Here is a 19,667-nt window from a genome sequence, read left to right on the forward strand (position 1 = left end):
TGTGTGTGTGTGTGTGTGTGTGTGTGTGTGTGTGTGTGTGTGTGTGTCTGTGTGTGTCTCTGTGTGTGTGTGTGTCTGTCAGGCAGGCGCCCCCTCCCCACTCCCACCCCTCGACCACCCTGGGTCCCACGGGGTCAGGCCTGCCTCTAGGGTCCCCACTGCCACGCACGCTACCTTGAGGGAACACACGGAAGTAGGGGGCCAGCTCTGCTCCTGAACTGGCCCTCAGATGACAGACACATGGGCAACCTCCCCACGCCTCTGTCTCCCTCTCTGCCCATGTGGACAATACCTGAGCCAAGCTACCCATCAGGCCACTGGGGGCAGACCCAGAATCAGGCATAGAAAGTGACTTTATGAGCGCACGACGGGAATAAAGCATGAATTCAGCCCCAAGCCCAGCAAGGACACTCAGAAACAGGGCTCCCCGGGGCTGAGCGTCCCGGAACTCCCTAGCTTGGCGGGCGTGGGTACGACAGGCCCTGGGGACAGCCCGAAGGCCTCAGCCGCTTCTCTTGCTGTCCCTACACCCAGGAGCCAATCACGTCTGCCCCACTCTCACCCTCCTGGTTACCATGGGAAGTTCAGACAGAGCTCCCTGTGGCAGTGTGGGTCTAAATGGTTGGAAACACTTCTGTTTTTATGGCGCTATATTTAGAAACCTCTAAATAAAACCCATGGAGCATGTTGCAATAATATACATTTTTTAAACTCACTAATTGAATGTTGCCATTACAAGTGCTATTTTGGGCCATCTGCTAAATATGTAATTTAGGAATTAAGACTCATATCTTAGTGGATACGCTAATTACTCCTTTGAATCCATTTGGGTCCCTTCTGAACACACACAAGAAGTCCTGTAGTTAGCAACAATAATCACCCTTCTGTTTCGCGGTACGGGGTCAGGGCCATGACCAAGGGGCTGACCAGGAGCTCAGCTCAGCCCAGGGATGGAAGGGCAGAGAGAGTCACGAGGCCACACCTTTCCAGGCCAAGAGTCCGTTCTGGCCTCTTAAAGGTGACGCGAATTTCTGTATGTCAAACCAAAGCCTTTCATCGAAGGCTTCCACTCGTCGACTGTGCACGGTTTATCCAAGTCCAACGTCTACCTTCCCCCATCCCCTGAAAACAGTGCTTGAAATATTCTTAGAACCCATTCCGGCGGCCAGACTGCAAGTTAAGTGACAGGCCTACGACGACTGAGTCGTCCCCGTTCCCACGGTCCACGTCCCGAGGTCCCTCGTCAGGTGTCAGGCAGACCACACAGGGCACTGTGAGTCAGAGTCAGCAGTGGTATCACCTCCTTTTGTGTGACCTGCTACTTGTGTTAATACAGTCCAAGAAAGACTTTACTTCTGCTATCACGACTCGGCGGTGATCCACGCTAAATTTCACTGACTCTGGTGCATATCCCCAAGGGTCAGTCATCCCCTCAGCAGACGAAACGCCTCTTCTCCACCCTCAACAAAGGCAGTGGTTTTTTGTCTCCAGTGTTTCCCTTCTGTCCCAAATAAAATTTATCTTGCTGAAGGATCCACTGTTTCAGACTATTAAGACGCTTTGGGTTCTTCCATGGGTTTAACCAACCAGTAAGCACATCCCTGTATCAATACTCACCACCTGCCTCCACGCCCGCCCACGCAGACTCCAGGATACACACCCGCGCACTTCACAACAGTCCCCCGCAGAACAAGAAACACTTCTTACCCAAACAAAGCTCGGAGTGCTCGTTTCTTTTCTCTCTCCCCATTCCCTCGTGTACTGAGTATAACTGAAGGGGCGAAAAATGCATCAGGAAACAGTGAGACGTAAGAAGCTGAGAAGAGTCTCGATGTGAAGGCCACGGGGCACGTAAAGGCTGCATCCTTGGAGGAAACGTAAGTGAAAACCAAGAGGGCAGGGACGAAACACAAACAGGGAGGGGCTCCAACGCGCTCGCGGCCTGCAGGGGAGGGGAGCCCCCTGGAGACACGGGCAGGATGGGCAGGCTCATCTCTCGCCCACGGGCCGGCACAGCCAGTCGCAGGGAGAGCCCGGCCAAGACCGGCAGGTGCCAGACCCCACGCCACCCGTCCTCGCGCTGCGCGTTCCCAGTCTCAGCCGTCGACCTGTGGAACGAGGAGCCTTCACGACCGTGACCCTCAGGGATTGGTGCCCTCGTCAAGGAGCAGCACCCCCGACGAATGGGGTGCAGCGTTTCCCTCCAGTCATAAGAGAACTGAGATAAAAGAAAAAGCAGGCTGAGGGAGGGAAGAAAGAGAAATGACCTTGCGGCCTTCTCGGCCCATTAAAGGACACAAAACCAAGCGGCTGAAATTTGATTATGGGGAATCAGAGGGAGGAAAGAGGCTCTACTTAAGTCGCTGTCCGGAAGGCTAGACTCCACCAAGAGTTTCTCATCAGAGGAACAGGAAAATGCAGACAGAAAGCGTTTCCGGCGGGCTTGGGAGGGGACGTGCAGGGTGGTGGGGGGGGCAAGCAGCTGACAGGGTGCGGCCAGGAGGTCACCACCTGCACCCCCCTCACCCCGATCAGATCGGCCGAGACCAAAGACCTGCCAAGAGCTGGAGCGAGGCCGCGGTGACCGGCTGCAAGGCGCTTGCAAACACCAAAGTGCACGTCCTCTCAGGAAGCCGAGCGCAGTTATGACCCAGCCACCCCGCTCCCAGGTACCCAGTCAACAGAGCGAAAACTTCTGTCTGTCCACACAAAGCCAACGTCTTTAGCAGCTTTATTCTGTTCCACCCAAAACGAACTCAGATGGCCTTCCACCGACAAGGGCCACATGATGGAATTCTACCGGCCCACACACAGCAGCCAGCTCTGCTTCACGCGACGGCGCACAGGGGCCTCAAACGTGCTGGGTAAGCGAGGAAGCAGACCCGGAAGCCCACACACCGTGTGACTCCATGTACACGGCATCCAGAAGAGGCAGAACCAGAGGGGCAGAGATCACTCCAGTGGCTTCCTGGGCTCGGGGCTCGGCGGGGGGGTGGGACGCACAACTCCCAGGTGTGAGGGCTCCCGCACCCGATTACTGAAAAACCGACCAGAACAGGGAGAACTGGCATGAAGAGCCCACCGTCCTGAAATGAGCCAGAGAACAGCGAGGGGCGGGGAGAGGGGGGCAGGCCCTGGGAGGCAGCGTTCTGACTGGGGCTGCGGACAAACGCCACACCCGCGCTCATCACAGTCACGGGCTAGCGCCTCTACAGAGACCATGTGTACACACTAGGCTGAACAAGTAAAGAGCGGGTGTGGAATGACAGCCAGGTTTCTCAATATCAAAGAAAAAGATGACACACGAGGAGGTCAGAACGGTCCCAGCGGGAAGGTCCCTGGAAAAGTGAAAGGGGCAGGGAAGACACCACTTCAGAGCATCGTGCAGTGCCAGAAAGAAAGGAAAGGCTCAGAAACAGACAGCAGCAAATCAAACGGGCACACGAGCCCGTTCGAAAGAGCTCCCAAAGGCCGAAGCTCAGATCAGTACACAAGTCCACACCAATATAAACCACCAACCAAGTAAACAAATGGGGAGAAGGAACAAGTCCTCCTCTGAGAAGCCCAATCAACAAACGTAGAAGAAACAAAGGCACTAGAAAGCCACCACCGTAACACTACGGTAATACGTGCTGCAGGCCACATCCTCCAATGAAAGCTTCAAATTAGTGGGAAACGGGGTGTTTGCACAGTCTCGGGATGTGCCCCAAGGTATTTCTTAATCACGAGGGGAACACCCAGCCTTGCACTGGAGGAGCGAGCGATCAAGAAAACGCCAACGCCACGTACCCCCACGCGATGCCTTGAGAAGTCACAGCATCACTTCTGCGGTTTTCACACCTCAACCTAATGGTGATGAAAAATCACACACACCCCAATCTCGGGACATTCTACAAACCCCTGGCCAGTGCTCTTCAGAAGACTCGAGGTCGGGAAGGAACCAGGAGATGACACGCCGTCCCAGACGTTAGAAACCAAGGAGGGAGATGGGGCGAGCCAACGCGCAACGTGGGATCCTGGCGTGGGAAATCGGCAAACTCCAAATGAAGTCTGAAGTGAACACGGCTGTCCCGCCTGGTAACTGCACTGTGGCTGTGCAGGATGCTGAGTCAGGGGACGCTGCGGGGAGAGTGCACCTGAACGCTGCACACTATTTCTGAGACCTTGCTGTCAGTCTGATATTACTTCAAAATAAAAGGTTTTAAAAGAACATGTAGGGGCTTCCCTGGTGGCGCAGTCGTTAGGAGTCCGCCTGCCAGTGCAGGGGACACGGGTTCGAGCCCTGGTCTGGGAAGATCCCACATGCCGCAGAGCAACTAAGCCCGTGCGCCACAACTACTGAAGCCTGTGCACCCAGAGCCCGTGCTCTGCAACAAGAGAAGCCATCGCAATGAGAAGCCCGCGCACCGCAATGAAGGGGAGCCCCTGCTCGCAGCAACTACAGAAAGCCCGTGTGCTGCAAGGAAGATCCAATGCAGCCAAACATTTAAAAAAATATAAAAGAACATGTAGGATGACTGGCCCAATGGCAGTGCCATCCCTAAGGGCATGCTTACGTGTCCTCAGGACAGAGACCCTGGGAACCTTCCCAACCCGGGCCCGGCTCCTATCCTCCCGCACGGTCAAGGCTGGGGCGCGCTCTGCGCACCAGGAGCACAAGAAGCGCAGGCCCAGGCCCCTCCCTGGCAAGAGCTGGTCGCCTCCGTCGCCCCCCTCACGGGGCTGCCTTCCCCACAGCAGAGGCTGAATGGCCCTCACCTGACAGACAGACACGCCTTGAAGATGGGCACTTCCACCATCTAGATGGTGGGGTGTTTCTTCCTTTTTAACAAGGACCAGAAAACGACAGCTTGCAGGACAAATCTGGTCTGCAGCCCGTTTTCGTCAGTCGGGTTTCCCTGGAGCACAGCCAGGTAGGTGAGAACTGGCAATCGTCTCTGGCTACAGCAGAGCTGAGTGCTTACGACAGAGACCATCTGTGCCACAAAGCCTGGTCCCTTGGGTTGCTGACCTGCCTTACGAGGCCAACGGGTGGCACGGAGCTTACAATCCTGACAGGGCCAAAGATGGGCTTTCAGGAGAACACTACTGCACTATTCAGAAAGACTTTCTAGAAGACTGCCCCCAGGACGGCAGTGCTGCACTGAAGCATGAGCTCAGACCCACAGAAGCAGTCGGGAGCAAGGCACTAGGGAGCCCCCGGGGCTGCGGATTCCAAACAGCCGGGGTGGCAGCACCTCGGGCGTTTCCGCTCTGTCCTCCCCTCCGCATCCCAGCCCTGCCGGACCGCACGGAGATATCAGGTCCGTACCCCACCTCACCCGAAAGGAGCCACGACCCCACCCGGGAGGGCAGTCAGGCGGCACCGCAGATGACATCCGCACAGCGCGTTCTGAGAGGGAGACACGCCAGGCCTGACGAGGAGGAGCCCCTTCAGGGGCCAGGCTGGGGCTGGATGCTCCCCACGCAAGCGCAGGCCTCTCCGCCGTCCCCTGCAGACGGAGGCGTGGTCCTGCAGAGGCGGGCGGCGGCGGCTTCTGCAATCAAATCCTGGCCCCACCCCCCGTCCGGGATCCCCAGCGTTCCTGCATTTCCCCCCTGTGGTGTGAGAGCCCGGCCACCACGTAACAGGCCACAGCGCACGCACCCCGACTTGCCGTGACCTCTGGGCGGCCCTGCCTCTCACGGCTCCTTCCCGGCACCGCCACGCTCACGGGCTGGGCGAGAAGAGGGGCCGGATGACCAAGTAAGCAGGTGGCTGCGTGTGAATCGAACGCCGCAGGAGGGGCAAGACCCGAGCCTGACTCACCTTCGTGCTCCTGAAGCACCCGAGACACGCCACACGGAGGAGGCGCAGGACTGCGACAAACGTCTCCGAAATCAGACCCAAAGAGCCCCGCCCCCCAAGCGAGGACGTGGCCGGGAGGGCGTGCGTCTCAGCCGAGCAGGCGCAGGCGCTCACCGGCAGGAAGGGGGTGGGGGGGCCAGAGGGGGCGGGGCCTGTGCACGTGTGGGCGCAGGCGAAGCAGGGCCAGGCCACGCGCCACGCTGGTGTCGGCAGCTGGGCGTGGCGGGGGCGGCGAAAGTCAGAGGGGACCAAGGAGAAGGCAGGACGGAGCCACAACTTCACACGGAGGAGGAACCGCACGCTCCAGAACGAGGAAGAGGGCCTTAATCAGGAAGGCAGGTGTGTCGCCACCGCATGGAGCTGACCAGCCGGGGCCCTGCCCAGAGAAGAGGATCCTGACCGCAGGTGAGCACAGTGTCCATGCATCAAGTTTTCCACCACGCCCGCCTCTGGCAGAGAGGACAGCACAGGCACCGAGGAAGTGCCGGTACTCAGAAGGTTTCTCTAGGAAGAAGGGCCACAAGAAGCACTCAGGCCTGGAGCAGTGCGGGTAGCACCTCAGGAGGAAGCCCGTCCCCGGGAAGCCCCAGGCCAGCAGGCTGGGTGAGAGACGCCCCGAGTCAACTCCTCAGGCTCCCCCAGCGGCCACCGTCTCAGCAGAGCCGCTCCTTCTGGAGAAACTGTGCACGACCCTGGGGGCTGAGGGGCTGGGGGAGCTGCTGTTGCCTCAGCACGGCTCCCTGGGGGCCCCCACCCCACGCAGCTTCCGCAATCCAGGTGAACCCTCGTGCTAACCACAGGCGGCGAGCTGAGCACAGCGCAGGCAACACGCCAGCCCAGAGCCACAGCGCAGCAGGCCGGCAGCTGCCGGGGCGGGAAAGCACGTGCCAGGGCCTGTTTCTCACCGGGGCGCCCTGGCCTTCGGGACAAAAATCATCCATTTCTATGCACAAGCATCCCCAAGACTGCAAGACGTTCAGCACCCCAGGCCCTGCCCCACGCAGAGCAACGGCCCCGCAAGTGCCGCCCTCCTCACCTATCTCCCAGCGCCCCTTGGGGCAGCTCCAAGGAGATGACCGTAACCCTCGACCCCGGGGCACCGAGTGGCTCTGGACCTCCTTCTGCCCTCTTTCTGGGCTCCCGGCCCACACCCCCTTCAGAGAGCCTGCCACTCCCAGACCCCCGGCCCCAGGGGACAGAGCCAGCCTCCACTCTGCAGCCCCTCCCCACAAGCTGGCCTACACCCGGCTCCCAGAGCACTGGTCTGACCTGCGTGCAGTGGAGGCCCGCCCTCTGTCCCCCTCTCACTGTGCACAAGCGGACTATCAGCCCCAAACACACACGTATGGGAGAGTCACGGGGGCCCAGGGCGTGCACACACACAGGCTGTACGTTAAGGGGGCACGAACACTGCCAGGTGGACTTGGGGTCGGGGCCTGGAGGCCCACCTCTCAATGCTCTACGATGCGATTCTCTCCCAAACCAGCACCACAGAAACGATCGCGGGCAACAGGCCTCCAAGTGCAGGCTTCCTGGAATTTCCCCTCAGCCCTGCTCCGACGCCCCCTTCCCTCAGAAGGTCTGGGCTGGTGGTTCTGGAAGTACATCCGGTCACTCCTGCTGGCCCAGCCCCCGTCTTCGGTGGCCCCGGTGGAGCCTGGGAGGCAGGCTCTGTTGACAGCTTTCGTTCTGCACGCAGTGCTGTCACTGGCTGAACTGACCCTCCAAGCCGACGGTGGGCCTCACAGACGGATTGTCTAGCGTCCTGCTGCTGCGTGCATCGCAGCGAGAGCTTCTCTTTCATGCATCCACCTCCTTCTCTGTCCTCTGTGCTACCCTCTGTGCAGACCAGGGCTGAAAGTCCTTGGCGGAGACTCCAGACTCCTCGCAGGCTCACTGTAGCGACCCGCCACTGGGAAACGCCGCCAGCACGATAGGCCGCCCTACGAACTCGGGCACAGCTCAGAGGTCAGCGAAGAAGAGCCCCGTGCCCGAGGGGCTGGAGGGGGCTCTCCGCCAGGCAGCGCTTCTGCAAAGGCAGGGTCCACGCCAACAGTGCCTGTCCTGCTGCTGTCGTGTTCTGCCTGCCCGGACAACTCCCCTGTGCAAAACTCCCTCCTCCCCTCTCCACTCTTCCCCTATTTGAAGAATCAAAACAAGGGCCCTCCCTCCCTCCCTCTCCGGTTCCTTGAGATGAGACAATTCCAGGCCCACCTGCCACGGCTCCTGACAAATGCCCCCCTGGGCGCTCCAGGCAGGGCTGTCACAGCACACGCCCACTTTAACTGGGACCGAGCTGGAAAATGCCACCTGAAGGGGCTCTGCCTCATGACCCTGGGCCCTGTCGGGGCTGCCCCGGGACCCTCATCTCCCAAAAAGAGAATGTCCCCAGGCACTGCCCAAAGCGCCCCTCTGCTCTCCGCGTCTCCTGCTGGTACCACCCCCAGGCATCACCGTCAACATCCCAGGCAGAGGAACCTCAAACTGCTCTTCACCCCACAGTCTGATGCCAGCCCTGATCGTCCTATGCCCAGTGGGCTCTCTCCAGGAGGTCCCAGAGGCTCCTCAACTTTCCACGCAGCAAAATTAAGCCCAAGCCGTTGGGTAATCCTGTCCCTCCTCCCACATTCTCTGGATTAAAGGCACCTCCAGCTATGCAGGTTCAAAAGCCAGACATACAAGAGCCCCCCGCCACCTGCCCCCAGTGGCTGCCGCCACCAGCCCGTCCCCAGCACCACGGGCCCGTCACTGGACACCCAAGAGCCCCCCGCCGCCTGCCCCCAGTGGCTGCCGCCACCAGCCCATCCCCAGCACCATGGGCCCGTCACCGGACGCCCTAAACTACTTCCTTCCAGCCCGTCTGGTCCCCACTGCTGCCACGCCAACGACCCGCCCTGTAGGTTACACCAAATAACGCCTCGTAATAAAGAAGAGTTCTGATCACGATACACCCCGACCCCGGCTTTAAAACCCTCCATCCACAGCTTCCTCCTGGGCGAAATAAAGTCAGACTCGCGGGGCAGCCCCCCACCCCAGTCCCAGCCGAAGCCTGTCAGCAGGCCCAGGAGGCATGGGCAGTGCAGGCAGGGCTCTCGACGCCAAGCCGAAGTCCTCCTCCGAGAGGCGGGAGCCTGCCCCTCCCCAGCCCAGCTTTCTGAGCCGCTGACAAGAATAGTTCTGAGAAGCCGCTTCAACGCTGGGAGCTGTGTCTTCCGTTGCTTTGTTTCCCCAACACACAAAGCAAGGCCTTTTTTTAAACGTAAAACATTATAATTATTTTGGTGCCTCATTCCAAGAGAGCTTCGTAAACAGGAGCACATGCTAGGAAAGGCGAGGATGGGGGAGGAGCAAAGCAGGAGAAGAAGGCCTCAAAGCCACAGCACACGGGGCGCCGACGCCCCCAGGGCCAGAGAGCGGACAGAGACCCCCTGGTGGGCGCCCGACACAGAGACCAGGGGTGGGGGCTCAGTCCACAGAACCCACGGCCTCCTCGTGGGGCGGACGGTCCAGCGGGGATGGCCGCGAAGTGGAGCCCCATCGGGACGCGCTCACGGAAACGTGCAGCTACACAACCAGGGACTGGGACGGGCGCACATTCCGGCACCAGGGGGCTTCGCGAGGAGACTAGACCATGGTGACCACGGGGCTCCTGTGAGGAGCGTCCTCTCCAAGCCGAGCTGGCCACTCCAGACGGCAGGCCCTGGAGGTCAGGGGCCACGTCACGGCATCCACAGGGCCAGAACCACAGAGCTCTGAAGGCCTTTCCAGCTCTGAGATCTCATGGCCAGTTTGCACCCCACAGATGCAGCAGCAACCTCTGTGTTCCCATGACGTGCCGGCGCTGGGACCAGCGAGGAAGGTCAGCCCCCGGTGGGCGAAGGAGCCGCAGGCAGCTCGCTGCCCCTCAGCCTCCCCGGCGGCCCTAAGGGAGGGTGGCGGGCTCACAAGGGGGCTTTCAACAGCCCCCAGGCTGCTCAGCCCGGCAGCGCCGAGGAGCCCTCGCCCTGCACATGGAGCCGGCACCGTGGTCCAGGTGTGCAGGAAGCTCCTCAGCACATCCAGGTATCTTCCTGCCTCTCAGAATAAGCAGCTCCGAGGGCAACTGGGTTGACGCTGCTGCCAGGTCGGGGCAGTCCTGGAGCGTGGCCTGTAGGTGTCGGTGCCAGAGCCCCGAGGACCCGCGGGAGCCTCCAGGGGCAGAGGGGGCAGCGTGGCCGCTGTTTCCGTTTTGCCTCCCTCGTCGGCGCACGAGCTCCAGGAAGTCAGGGACCCGCCTGCTGTATCCCCAGCAACAGGCCAACTGCTGGGCACTGGCTCGTGCCACAGGGACCGAGTGCCACAGAAGCTGGGGGCTTCAGAGGGACCGGGCCTCGCGTGACTTTGGGAGACACTCGTGTCCCTCCCGCCTCCGGGCTGGCAGGATGACGTCCCAGCTGAGCCCAAACAGAGCGGCGGTCTCGGTCTGCCTCACCCGCAGAAGAGTAACCACCAAGAGAAGGCAGAGCCAGGGTTCTCTGCACGTGGCCGATGCCTGGGGCACAAGGAACCTTCAGGGGCTGGGAAAGTGCTAAATCCTGATGGGGTGCCGGTTACAGAGGCGGACACGTGGGCAATAATGCAAAGTCTCCACATACAACCTCCCCGTATCTCATACTCGGAACAGTCTAAGCAATGTTTCCAGCTATTTGAGAATTGCCACTTACTGTCTCCTCACTGCGTCCTGAAATGGCAAACCAGGCAGTGCCTCATGCCACTCAGGCAGCTGACGGCCAACAGGCAGCTGCAGGCGGCCAGCTCCTGACGGAGAAGGCGCGGCCCCAGCGGATGGAGAGCAGAACCCGTCCTGGAGCCTCCGGAGGCGGCCTGGCTGGTCAGGACGGGCATCGTAAGTCCCGCTTGCCCAGATGAAGACACCGTAAGTCACTGGCAGCCACAGCTGGTAAAGCACGGGGCAGGACAGGACTTACACTCAGCTACGCAGCCTCCAAACCTGCACCCGTCAAGCAGAAGGCTGACACAGTGGACGGTCACCGCACAGCGCCTGTCTCCAGCTCTCCTCTCTGATGGGGAACTGGCCCTTCGTCGTTCCCTCCAGCTCTTGTGGGACTGAGTGCCCATCACGCCCTGGCCATAGGGCAAGCACAGAAAACGGGGCGGATGGCCAGGACACGTCATCCCTGTGCGTGGAAACTGGCCCCAGGGAAGCACGAGACCGCGCCAGCTTGGGGGCGCCATGAAGTGCAGTGACAGCCCGCACAGAGGCTCCGGGACACCTGCAGCCAACTGGCCAGCGCAGGAAAAGTCTGGTGGCAAGCGAAATGGGGGCGGCTGGTGTGGGGGGACACCACAGTGCAGAGGCACCCCTGGTTCTGTGACTGAGGCCAATACCAATTTCCCAGCCACTAGCAGAGGCGCCATCCTCTGTGTTTACCGAGTCGGTTACAGTCGGGCTTCCTTTTCCTGCAACCAGGAAAGGGCCACCTAACGTACCTGGCAGTCCTGGGAGTTTTCTGGGCCAGAGATGAAGCCTGGCCGGCAGGAGCCCGGCTCCTTCAAGGACACACACTGGGGAGAGACTTCAATCCCAGGGGAGGCGCAGCCTGAGCTGAGCGACATTTCCAAGCAACGATTTATGGGAACACTTGGTGCTAGAAAGCTGGTCTGGAGGCAACTGAGCCCATTTCAGAGCGGGCCTGGCAGGAGGCGCCGAATCGAAAGGTGTCCTCTAGCGTGCATCCCTGCAGGTAAGGAGTCAATCAGGCAGAGCCTCGCAATCTGTTCCCGCTGAGCCCAGAAGCAAAGCTGTTTACCACTCACGCCCAGAGGTGAGTAAATAAAGCTACCAACAGTCAGCACCCTCTGCGTCTCTGGCAAAAGCTTTTAAGTTACTTCAGGAAAGCCAGTGCCCCCGCCTGGCCCTCCATTAAGGTTCAGATGGACCAGGCAGCCAAGAGCTGCGCTTTGGGACTCAGGGGCAGAAGCAGCCAGCTCTGGCTTTGAGAGGCAGCCTGGCCGCCTTCTCCGAGCTGGAAGCGCAGACACTCGCCACCGGGAGCCAGCAGCGAGGTGTCACACTGCCCCGGACACAGACGCTGCAGGAGGCCTGGGCACAGGCAGGGCCGGCAGCGCAGAGGCCCGGGGCACAGGGGGCACCCAGCCACGGTCCTGGCTGGGCCCTGTAAGCCAGGGCCATGCCTGGGGCCACCCGTGCCCCGGCACCAGGGGTCCAGCTGGTGACAGTGCCTTCCCCAAGGCAGCTGAGATCCCCTGTATTTTCAGGACAAGATTTGTGACACAGAGTTTTAAAGTGTCCTCTGCATATTCATGAGTTCTCACCCGTCCCAGTGAGCCGGGGACAGGTCTGGCTAACTCAACGGCTGACAAACGTCCTCCAAGGTAAGTGGTTCCTAACTGGTGAGGAGACAGCTGGAGGGCTCTGAGCGTTTCCGCACAGGAGATGACGATTCACTGCTGGCCTTCTCACCCAGACGGAAGAGAGGCTTCCCCAGAAGCCCAGGCAGTGAGCGATACGAGACCCCTAGACGCCGTCATAACACCAGTTTGAGTTCCTGCCTTGGTTTCTACCCAATGGTCTCCTGGGGTCTGTTGCTGGCGGCTCTTAAAATAAACTAAGGAGATAATACCAAGAGAGAGCCTGACATTTAGCCAGCCTTAATATCTCAGTACAACAGCCTGCCTGAAAAGTCAGCTCAGAGCATCTATTTAAAAGCAGCCCAGCATTCAGCTTCTGAGAAGAGGCCAATCAGCACGCAGCCCGCCGTCCTTCTCCCTGCTGACGTTTGTGGTTCCGCAGGTGAGAGGAGTCCATGGCTGTCAGTCAGTCCCCTAAGAAGGGAACGACGCTCCAGAGCTACTTCCTACAAAGTGCATCTCCTGCCCAGGGTGGGGGGCGCTGACAGGGCACAGGAGTCCAGGCAGTCCCACTGCCACTGCCGCGTGGCCCGCTGCCAAATCCCTCACCGGCTCCTCGCCCGTGAGGTGGGGTCAGCACCCTCCGCACGGGCCCCTGGAGCTGCAGAGATGTAGCGAGATGATTAAAGTAAGAGTGGACGTGAGAAAGGGCTTAAAGGGTGGCCCGCTGACCCAAAGCTCCTCACAGAGGCTCCCAGTTCACTGATCCAAAATTTAAAAGACTGGACCCCAAACGGGCAGTTTCAAATTTCACTTCTGAATACATGACAACTCAGGCAGTCACAGACCCACAGGATGGGGCAGGAAGCCCCACCCCTCGGAGCACACGCTCGGGGACCCTGGAGGGTCCTGGGACAGCAGGAGTGCCCGCTCCTGCCCAAGGCTGGGTCAGGAACAGGGCGAGGGATGGGGTGAGCGGCGACGTGAAACAGTCCTGACCACCTCGGTGCGTGTGGACCCTTCGAGGCGCCGAGTGCGAGGCCACGCCAGGCGCGGCCTCCACTCTGAAAACCCAGGCGTGAGAAGGCCCAGGACAGCTCCCGAAGCCCACCTGCGACTGCCACTCACAGCTTTTAAACACGCAGGGTTAGCAGGTTACTTCTGCGGGGAAGTGGTGGTGCCGCGAGCGACGTGCCCAGCACCTCCTCAGCCCCACGCAGCCGTCAGCGTGCGCTGCCAGGCGGGACGGCAGCCACACTGCCCGCCGTCGGGGGGGCTTCACTAGAAACCACTCAAGACAAACAACCCCTGCTTCACACTGCCGGGCAAACAGGCTGACGAACTGTGTCACTGTGTGCCTAACAGGGCATTTCAAAGGAACACTGAATTAAAATGAAGGCTCTGTAGTAGAGGGGTCCACTTGAGTAATGACGTGGGCCTCACAAAGGCTGGCCCGAGGGCTGTGTTCCAGGGAAGAGCACAGGAGGGCGGCCAGGACTCCCGAACCCCTGCTTCAGGGGCTCCTCCAACGTTCCCTCCCTTGGGGAAGGCGTTAACACCTGTGCCACCGGTAACCCCCTGTCCAGCGGGGGCCACGGGTCCACTGCTGCAGCAGACACGTGCTCTGCGTGGCTGGGGGGGGGGGGGACACCAAGGAGAAGGCGTGCCCTGCCCCCTCCGTGCCCACAACGTGGACGTGCTGGGACAGCGACATGGGCAACAGGTGGTTCCTGAAGGTGTTGCAGGTCACACAGGGGGAGCCCTGGGAGCACAGCGGGGGCACCTAGTTCAGCTACCAGGGGCCCAGAAACCTGCACAGAGAGGCCAGCAGGGGCAGGCCTGGACCGCCGGTCAGGACTCTGGAATTAACCCCGAGCACGGTGCCCAGAACGGAACGTGGCACCAGATGCCTTTCACGGACCCTCCCCTCCAGGAGGAGGGAGAAGGCGGCAGCGCCGGTGGCCCGCACAGGCCGGGACGGCGGGCGAGGACAGAGGTGTCCAGGAGCCAGCCCCGCCGGAGCCGTGGGGGAGGGGGTCTGCTGAGGGCAGGAGGAGCCAGGGCAGGAGGACGGGGACGGCGGGGGAGAGGAGCCCTGCAGCCATGCCCGCTGCACTCTGGGGAGAGGCCTGGACAACAGGCCAGTCACTGTGGCTCTGGGGGCCAAGTTCCCAAGGAGCTGGGCCAAGAAAAAGGCCCAGTGGGGACAGCAAAGTCTGAAGGGTGCTGGGTCCCCACAAGCCCCACTGCCCTCGAGGACACACTGGCCCTGGGAGCACCGGTCAAGACAGCAGGACAGAGGGGAACGGACGGCCTTGGAACTGCCCTGAACCGTCCCTGCACTGGCCGTGCGGCTTCAACTCTCTAACTCCCACCTGAAGACTAAGAACAGGCCCACCCTCGGCGCCGTTTGTGATAACTACAGCCAGTGCCTGCTGAGTTCCTGACCCACGACAGGCACTCAGTAAATAAAATGCATTTTTAGTCACGCTCATCAGATGCAAGAATGCGCTGAGCCTACTTCAATAAATTCACAGTAAATGCGAGACCGGGTTTGGACCCGAGAAGCGGCTGCTCTCCCCGAGTGCTTTTCGGGAAGCCAGATGCTTGCTCCAGTCTGCATATATCCTTGATAGCTCTCTGATCCCAGACTAATCACTTCACGCTTCTGTAACTGAGCCGCGTTTGTCCTCAGCTGGCTCCACCACTTCCTGCAGCCGGGAGCCCAGCTCATCTCACCAAATGGCTCTGCTTGAAAACTGGCAGAGTCATCAGCTGTTGAGCCCCAAGTGCCAGGCTACTGTCTGCGATGCGACCCTGGTCCCTCCCAGGGCCAGGGGCGGGGAGGTAGAGGCCAGGCCCCAGGCCGTCCAGCTCGCGTAGAACAAACCGCTCATCAGGAAAGGACTCACAACCAAAGCCCAAGCAGCCACTTCGAGAGAATGACAGTCAGGAGCAGCTCTGGATGGCCTCTCCAATGGCAGCGTTTAATCAAGAGTCCTTAGAGCAGGCGTGGAGGCCTCTCAGGTCGTGTTTGATATGGGACTTGCTGGAAACAACAGAACACAATTAACCTCCATCAGAGAGAGGGCTGAGGGCTTGGCCTGGAGCCTCGGCCACGACGGGTCGGTGGCCAACCGAAGTCCCAGCACGGTCACTCCAATTAACTAACTCCCAGGGCTACTAGCTGGGCTGCCTGCCTGGCACTGAAGCCCCTGTGTCCCCTGAACTCCAGGAGCAGCATGGGGAGCTGCTGGGGCCCTCAGCCGGCTCCTCCAGGACCACCCCCTTCACCCCAGTCCCCGCTGGCCGCCGGGCTCTCCTGGCCAGGGAGGAGGAGGGCCATCCACCGTCGCCCCAGAAGGAGGCGACTGCTCGGCCCCGGTGCTGCTAACCCCACTCTCCCTCCCCACTGATCCCCTTCCCCAGGGACCTGCGTCCACAGGAAGCCAGGAGGGAGCCAGCAGATGCCAGCGGGGGGGCAGCATGACACCTTCTCGTGGCCTCTTCTCCAGGGCGTCTAGGATCACGGGGGAGGGGAAGTGCTGCCTGGCACTGACCCACCGGCCAGAGTGCAGGCAACACGTTCACCCCACCCCCGCCTGCTCCAGGAAGACAGACAGGAGAGGCCCCGCAGGGGTCCAAACAGACCTGGGGCAGGCAGTGCTCTGACGATCTTTCTAGGCCCAGAGCCAGAGGGAACTCGGCTCGAGTGCCAAAAGTGCAGGGACGGACGGCAGCATCTCCACGGCAGGCCTGGCAGGACCCCTCGGAAGCAGCAAGCCGGCGGGGCCCCCGCCCTGCCAGGCGGAAAGGGCGGAGGAGACGCACACACAAGGCCCGGCAGGAGCAGGGCCAGGTCTGACCTTGGGATGTGGACTGTGCTTCCACAGGTGTAGAAAGGTACAGGGCTCCGTCCGCAGGACCGTGTGTTCTGCTTCCAGAGCGCTCCGTGAGGTACCGGTCACTCCTGTCTGGCAACACCCCTGCTGCTACCCGCCCATGACGAGGATGCCAAGGAAAACTTTGCTCGAGTCAAGTAAACAAAACTCTAGAACATGAAACCCTAGGTGTTTCCTCTCACCCGGGGAGGAAAGCATGCAGGGTCACCCGGCACCTCCAGAGGTCCCATCTGCACAGGGACGACTAGGCAGACACCCCCGACCCCGTGACAAGAGGAGACAAGCACAGCAGACACGGCAGGACGAGCGGCTCACGATCGGAGAAACAAATGGAGTTCTGTGGTCCCTAGAAAGCCTGCAGGGGCCTGGCCGACAGCCTCCCCCAGGGTCCTGTCTGCAGCCACCGCGGTCAGAGGGGCAGATGGGCGGTCACAGGGGACTCACAGCACACCCACGTCTCGGGCCCGACCCCCAGAGCATCCGGGCACCGCAAAGGAATGAAGAAGCCTCTTCACCGCGGGAGGCCAAGCCCGGGGCTTCAGGGCACAGGACAGCGCCACCCCACAGCGACCCCCCACCCCGTACCACGACAGCCCCCCGAGTTAGCGCGAGAGCCCCGGGGCATGCAGGCTCTCTACCAGGGTGCAGGCACAGCGTCTAATCCTGCCAGGCTTGCCTGGGCACTGCCTGGCCCTCTCCTGAGCCCCCACCGGGGGGGGGGGTGCGGCAGGTACCCACACACTCCACGTGTGTCGGGGGCCGGGCCCTGGATGCCTCCCGTTCTCCCTCCTGGTACTCAAGGAGGCGGGCTCCCACCTCTGCCTGCCGAGTCCAGGGCCGTCACAGAGAGGGCATGAGCTGTGTGTGTGTGGGAGACAGAGCCACGGGGACGGGAGGAAGCCAAAGCGCCTGCGAGCGTCATGGTGGCTGCAGGTGCCACGAGGGGTACTTGCGCGTGAAACGCAGCACCATCTTGGAGGACCAGATTAACTCGCTGGAAACTTTTTTTTAAACCTATTTTACAATTAATGATAAGATACTTTATGGAGTAATTACCCCAAAAGTCAGGGATATTTAAACAGATCACGAAACTGCTCCAACACGGCCCCTCCAGGGCAGCTCTCCCAGAGGACGGCACCCCCCAGACCACGCGCAGCCCTCAGAGCCCGCCTCCCCGCCTCCAGTGGAGAAGACCCGGGACTCCCCGCTGCACTGAGCCGGCAGCCTCCAGGGCCCCCTCCTGGGCACCCCATGTCCTGGGCCGAGATGTACAGAGACCCAGGTGGCTCCGAGCGAGAGAGCTCCTTCCTCTCTTCCAGCCTCACTTGGGAGGGGCCTCCCCTAGGTCAGCCCATCAACGGGTGGGCGACGGAGTGGACAGAGCTGAGAGACGCTCGAGCCCAGCCATGGGGCACCCGCAACGGAGAAGTGAGTCTCTGTGCGTGGACAGGATGTCCGGGAAAGGAGGACCTTGGTCCACAGGGTGACCCGGAGAGAACCACCCCTCCCCGGACTCCACGCTTTTCCAAACCTAAGCTCATACAGTTGGGCCCCATCTCCTGCTGCACCGTGAGCTTCTGAAGGGGAAAGCAGGTGATGGCTCCCGCTGCCGGGTCCCCCATGGCCACCGGAAGGTGCACACAGCAGGAGCACCTCCGAGGGCCCACGCTGAGGGCTGTTTCAGGAAGGCTCCAAGGCGGCCTGGCCCAAAGGCTTAAAAATGCGAGGGCAAGCGTTCATCTTGAGGGCTGCCAAGGCATAATCCCCTTCATTCCTCTGGCTTTTACGAGAGGCTATATTAAAAATGGTTTATACAGAATAAAATGTTATATTTATGGCAGGAAAATATGGAAAGACAATAAAATTAGCAGAGCACAGAAATGAGAGAATACTAAACATCCTTGGCTCTCCAACAGGAACAGAGAAGGAACAATCGAGGCTTCAAATTGAAAGGCATTTAAACCGATTTAAAATTCGAAGTTCCATCCCTCCTTCCCTGCTGAGCCCCGTCCCAGGGGGCCCTGCACAGCTCCAGGGCAGCACCGCTGGAGTCCCCCAGCTCACGCTCACACAGGGGGCCTGGAACATTCCTGCCGGCGCCAGCCTGGGTGATGGCAGAGCAGCTCAGGTATGTCCCCTACCCCATACCTCACTCCCCGGGGGCTTCCTGTACTGTGTGGTTGCAACCCCTCCACTTCCTCCCTGGACCCTGGCAGTGACGTCACAGTGGGCCAGGAAGTACAAGACTGACAGCCGTTCTCATTCCCGCCTCTCTGGTCAAGTGGATCCACTTCCACGGAGATGGTAACTGGCAGTCGCCAAAGACCTACGACCCCCGCCCACACAGGCCTGAAGGGCCTGACCACCCACAGCCGGAGCCCCCCTTGGAACGGGTGCCCACGGCGCCAGGGGTGAGCCAGAATGCACCCTGCTGCCCCAGCGTGGTCCTCTCCTCACGCCCCCAGGGCGCCAGGAAAACTGGACAGACTCGGAACGAAGGGCAAATCCACCTGCACTTGTCTCAAGACCCTGACTGCCGGGGTAGCTCTTTCTCTAGGTCCATCTCGCTTGGTTTCTGTTTGTTTTAAAGTAATAGACATTATTTTTAGAGCAGTTGCAGGTTTACAGAAAACTAAGCAGAGTGTCAGGGTTCTGCAGTGCAGGACGTTTGTTACAACTGATGATCGGACACTGTTACATTATTATTAACTAAAGTCCACAGTTCACATTAGGCTTCACCTCTTGGGTTGTACATTCAACAGGTTTTGACAAATACACATTACGTAGCCACCATTCCTATGTCACAGTAGTTTCACTGCCCAAAACACTCGTCTGCCCCCCACCTCCTCCCCCCTCCCTCCCCGTCTCCCACCTGTCTCCGTAGCCTTTCCTTCTCCAGACTGTCATATAGCTGGAACCACACACTATGTCGGGCCTTCATGTCGGCTTCTTTCACTTAATAACACACATTAACGGTTCCCCATGTCTTTTCGTGGCCTGATAGCTCACTTCTTTTCACTGTCTACATGCACCACAGTTTATCCACTCACTTATTGAAGGACACCTTGGTTGCTTCCAAGTTTTGGCATTCATCAATAAAACTGATAGAAACACCTGTGTACAGGTTTCTATGTGGACCTAAGTTTTCACATCCCTTCAGTAAATACCGAGGAACGCGAGTACTGGATTGCGCGGTAAGAGCATGTTTGCTTTTGTACAAAGCCACCACACCGTCTTCTAAGACGGCTGCACCGCGCTGCACTCCCCCCAGCGACGGCGAGGCCTGCTGCTCCGCGCACTCGGGGGCATTCGGTGTCGCCGGCGCTCCCGATCTTGTCCATTCTAACAGGAGTACGGTGGCATCTCACTGTTGTTTTAATCTGCTTTTCCCTGACGACACGTGATGTAGGAACACCTTCTCATATGCTTATTCGCCATCTGTTTATCTTCCTTGGTGAGGCGTCTGTTCAATCTTCTGCCCATTTTGTAATTGGGCTGTTTTCTCCCTTTTGGATTTTAAGAATTCTTTGTATATTCTGGGTGCC

The 19,667-nt window shown here is 60.0% G+C and overlaps 1 protein-coding gene across 11 annotated transcripts in view; it reads right to left on the minus strand.

Moving 5' to 3' along the window:
• Nucleotides 1-19,667, minus strand: part of MAD1L1 (mitotic arrest deficient 1 like 1) — a 315,176-nt gene that overhangs the window by 198,845 nt on the left and 96,664 nt on the right. Inside the window, exon 1 of one of the 11 annotated variants that reach the window (XM_027125603.1) lies at nucleotides 16,087-16,179. The exons of 9 other annotated variants lie outside the window; for them this stretch is intronic. The gene's annotated coding sequence lies outside the window, so the exon portion shown is untranslated. One more of the 11 variants, XM_027125602.1, reaches the window with a different exon arrangement.

The sequence above is a fragment of the Aethalodelphis obliquidens genome, unplaced genomic scaffold (assembly GCF_003676395.1).
Source record: "Aethalodelphis obliquidens isolate GAN/ISIS:26980383/991018 unplaced genomic scaffold, ASM367639v1 scaffold30, whole genome shotgun sequence".
Taxonomy (NCBI): Eukaryota; Metazoa; Chordata; class Mammalia; order Artiodactyla; family Delphinidae; genus Aethalodelphis; species Aethalodelphis obliquidens.